The 4,560-nt window shown below is 45.0% G+C and overlaps 1 pseudogene; it reads right to left on the reverse strand.

Moving 5' to 3' along the window:
• Positions 1 to 2,063: 2,063 nt before the first annotated feature.
• LOC105507690 lies at positions 2,064 to 3,078 on the reverse strand (annotated as a pseudogene).
• Positions 3,079 to 4,560: the final 1,482 nt, after the last annotated feature.

Consider the following 4,560-nt stretch of genomic DNA (forward strand, 5'->3'; position numbering starts at 1 on the left):
CACCTGAGGTCAGGAGTTTGAGACCAGCCTGGCCAACATGGTGAAACCCCATTTCTACTAAAAATACAAAAAATTAGCCGGGGGTGGTGGCGGGTGCCTGTAATCCCAGCTACTCGGGAGGGTGAGGCAGGAGAATGGCTTGAACTTGAGAGGCAGAGGTTGCAGTGAGCCAGATCGTGCCATTGCACTCCAGCCTGGGCAACAAGAGTGAAACTCCATCTCAAAAAAAAAAAAAAAAAGAAAAAAGAAAAAAAAATACTGAGTTGAAAAAACCATGAGATCCTCAATGTCAGAGGTCATTTATGATTCATATGCACTCCCAGTCCTAAGCAATAATTAACCCATGGAAAATATACAGCAATTTATTAAATGCTTTTATTAATAAATTTAGAATTTTATTCCAAATAAAATAATAATTATAATAAATTTATTAATTTGGAATTTTATTCCAAATAAATCCAAAATTATTTGGAATCATTTTATGGAATTAAAATTGGAAGGCCCTGTAATCAATCAATCAATCAATCACAGTCTGTTTCCCAATCAACATTTCCAGCCTCATCTCCTAGCCAAATACTCACTTGTATATATTCACTTTTGTTCTATATCCCAAGGTACATGCAAGAGAAAAGGTGAAAAGGTAGTGGAGGAAAATCCTCAGAAGGCAGCACAGAAAAACCATTCTTGGGGTTGATGAGAAAGAGTAGGTTTGGCATGGAGAAAAATGAAGAAAGATATTCAAGGGAAGTTGAAATAGTTTCATGTCTTCTAACTGATAAGATGGATGGCTGAGATTCTCAGTCCCTTTTGTTACCCTCATCATCACTTCCCCTTCATTCTCGCAATCCCAATCTAACTCTCTTGTGGCACTAGTAGAACAACCCTGAGAAAAACTTAGCTGATGTTCACTTGATTTAGAACTTTGCTGATCAAATAAGAATTTAGTAGGCTTCTTATCTATTACACTTCTAGAAACAGTATGCCATAGGTCTATGTGAGTTAAGCTATTCTGACTGCTGATTTGACTCTGCTGTCCATTGTGGTGACCAGGTACACCTTGCCTTTGGAGGTTGAGTGCTGCCACTTGGCCTCTGCCACCTCAGGATGCAGTTACTCCCATTGAATTTAGGTTTCCCAATTCAGTGACTGCAGTCCTCACTGTAAGGTCTGGGCTACAGAGAAGAGAGATTACAGAGTTCTTCAAGGATGCCAGGGCTTCCCTATTTGTTAGTCATAGTGAAAAGTGTGTCTTCTGGGCCCTCTCGTGGGTGAGTAGGTCTTAAGTAACAAATCCACTGTAACATTTCAATATCCTTAAGCCTTTGAATCCTTTCTCTACATTAAATCAAGGCAGATCCAGCATTTCTAATTCACTTACTGTGTCCCACCTTTTGGTTCATGTTTCAGTCAACCAACTGAGCAAACTGTTAGAATCCTTCCTAGCTCCCCAAGCTGCAACATTAAATGCAGAATTTCTGCTTTAGTGAGCCTATATCAATACATTTGGCTTTATTCAACTTTATGTTCCTTCCATCATTATCCCACAACTTCGATATCTATTTCCATGCATGTTCACTGGATTTCTGTCTGTATAAATTAGAAAACCAAGTAATTCTTTTGGAGTATAGTGCATGTCCTCATGGGTCACACTTTGTGCCTCACCTTTAGAGGCCTGCAGGGACTTGGGTCTAGCTATAGTTTTAGAACCAAAGAGGAGTGATGGGTATGGGTTCTGAGGAGAATCGGCATTGTCTGGCATGGGAACTGCCCCAGAGGAGGCAATTATAGTTTCTTCAGGCAATGTGGGATTAATTCCCTCAGACAGGGACAGAGGCTGCTGTTGCTGGGGTTGGGGAAGCTGCTACAAATGGGGATTTATTTAGAATTTTATTCTAAATAAAGGCCAATTCCAATTGGAAAATACAGTTACCTCATTTTGTTAGACATCCACTTTCAATCCCACAGTCTCCATCTTTTTATTGCAGTAGTCTGTAGTCCGTCAGACTTTGAAGAAGGAGCTACGCTGAAATCAATCCAGGAAGAAGTCAAAAGCTGTCCTGTCCTCAGTGAGTGTGTCCTGGGATGAGCTGTTCCCTGAGCCTATGCAGAGTCCCCTTCACCTCTTGGTTCTTGAGGTTGTGGATGATGGAATTGACATGGGTGTGCACTCTGTATAGAGGACAGAGAAGACCTTTAGAAGCAAGGGAGACATGTGCTATTGGGGCCACATAGACCACAATGAGGATGCCATAAAATACCCCAACTATGGTGAGGTGGGAGGAACAGGTGAAGAAGGCTTTTTGCCTCCCATGGCCTGAAGGTATTTGCAGTACAGCCCTCAATGAAGGCATAAGATGCCACAATCAGTAGGAAGGGGGCCAGTGTCAGGAAGACTGAGATGCTGACTTCAGCTCCTTACATGACTCCCACATTCCCGCAGAACTGCCTGACTACTGGAGCAAACTCACAGAAATAGTGGTCAATCTCCCTGCTGCCAGGACAGAGGTGCTGCCAGGGCCATAGTGAAGGCAGAGGAGAAGAAGCCACTGAACCAAGCACCAGCGGCCAGGCAGTGACAAAACCAGCTGCTCATCAGGGCAGGATAGTGAAGGGGGCAGCAGATGGCCAAGTAACATAGGACATGGCAGACAGCAGGAGGCACTCAGCTGCAGCAAGTGAGGAAAACACATAGAACTGAGCCAGACAGCTGACTAGCAAGATGAATTCCCTCCCCTCCAGGAAACTCTGCAACAGCCACAGTATGATGTTGGAGGTATAGCCAATCTCCAGCAGGGAGAAGTGGCAGAGGAAGAAGTACATTGGTGGGTGGAGTGTCCGACTAGAGGCCACGGCCAGCAAGATGAGGGCATTGCCCCTGACTGTCACCACATAGATGGCCGGGAAGAAAGTGAAGGGAAGGAAGCCCAGGTATTGCAACTCCCCGAAGCCCACTAGGATCAGCCAGGTGGTCTGGTTCCCACTGTCACCACTGGACTGCTTTTTCTTCCAGCTCTGGGTCCAAGAGAAGAGAGAAAGGTAGTTAATATTAACCAATATACTATTATGGCCACACTCCATGCTTGGCTTATCCATTTATTCATCACAGCACGCACTGGAGACAGGCCTTATTGTCTCCCAGATGTGGAAGAGAAACTAAGACCCGTTTATTCAAGTCAATTATTCAAGGTCATTATGATGGAGTCATGATGTGAACCCAGGTTTGCCTGACTCTAAGACTCCCGAATGGTCTACTGTTCTACGGTGCTTTCCCAACCTGCTCCACTCACCTTTTTTTTTTTTTTTTTTTTTTTGAGATAGGGTCTCACCCAGGCTGGAGTGTAGTGGTGTGATCACAGCTTGACTTCCTGGGCTCAAGCCATCCTCCCAGCTCAGCCTCCCAAGTAGCTGGGACTAGGAGCACATGCCACCCTGCCTGGCTACTTAAAAAAAATAATAGAAATGAGGTCTCCCTATATTGTCCAGGCTGATCTCAAATTTCTGGGCTCAAGCAATCCTCCCAAAGTTCTGGGATTATAGGCGTGAGCCACTGCACCTGGCCCCGAGCCCTCTTTAAGTGATAGAAATGTCAAAATTAGAGAGCAGCGTAACGTTCTTCCAATCAGCAGGGAACTATTTATCTGGAGGTCCCAGCTGGGCACCAACAGGAGGACCACAGCTTGTGAACTGTGGAAAGGTGGGAGGCGTGCCCATTGCCTCCAGGAGAGTTGGTCCTACTCTGAAGTCATGCACGTTCCTCAGGCTGCCACTCATCTCAGACTATTTTTTCTTTCCAAGAAAATGAGACTTGGAAATCCAGATGAGCAATCTGTATCATCTATTCAGGAAGATATGCGACACAGAAAGATCTGAATTGACCCAGATCCCACTCCCCTGGGAAACCACTCTTTCTCCTTGGACAAGTGGCCTGGTGACCTTTGGTAAAGCCATTTCCATACTTTGCCCAGTCTCTGATCAGTTTGTTGGAAACTGGAAACACTCTAATTTTCTTGGTTCTCCTGCCTTATATTTTCCATATAGGTCAAATGCTCAGTTTATCTTAACTAACCGTGGGTTCTTTAGAAACTGCTCTTCTGGCCGGGTGCGGTGGCTCAAGCCTGTAATCCCAGCACTTTGGGAGGCCGAGACGGGCGGATCACAAGGTCAGGAGATCGAGACCATCCTGGCTAACCCGGTGAAACCCCGTCTCTACTAAAAAATACAAAAAACTAGCCGGGTGAGGTGGCGGGCGCCTGTGGTCCCAGCTACTCGGGAGGCTGAGGCAGGAGAATGGCGTAAACCCGGAAGACGGAGCTTGCAGTGAGCTGAGATCTGGCCACTGCACTCCAGCCTGGGTGACAGAGCGAGACTCTGTCTCAAAAAAAAAAAAAAAAAAAAAAAAACTGCTCTTCTGGTATAGGTTTCCTTCTCTCAGTTATGGCAGCACTACCTTTCCACCAAACGCATAGGAGGACCTTGTGGAAAGAATAAATAAATGAATATATGAATTAGTTACGATAATTTTCCAACAGCAAAGTGCCATGAAAAAATTGCAGCATCTGA

Source organism: Colobus angolensis, unplaced genomic scaffold (assembly GCF_000951035.1).
Source record: "Colobus angolensis palliatus isolate OR3802 unplaced genomic scaffold, Cang.pa_1.0 Scaffold151, whole genome shotgun sequence".
NCBI lineage: Eukaryota > Metazoa > Chordata > Mammalia > Primates > Cercopithecidae > Colobus > Colobus angolensis.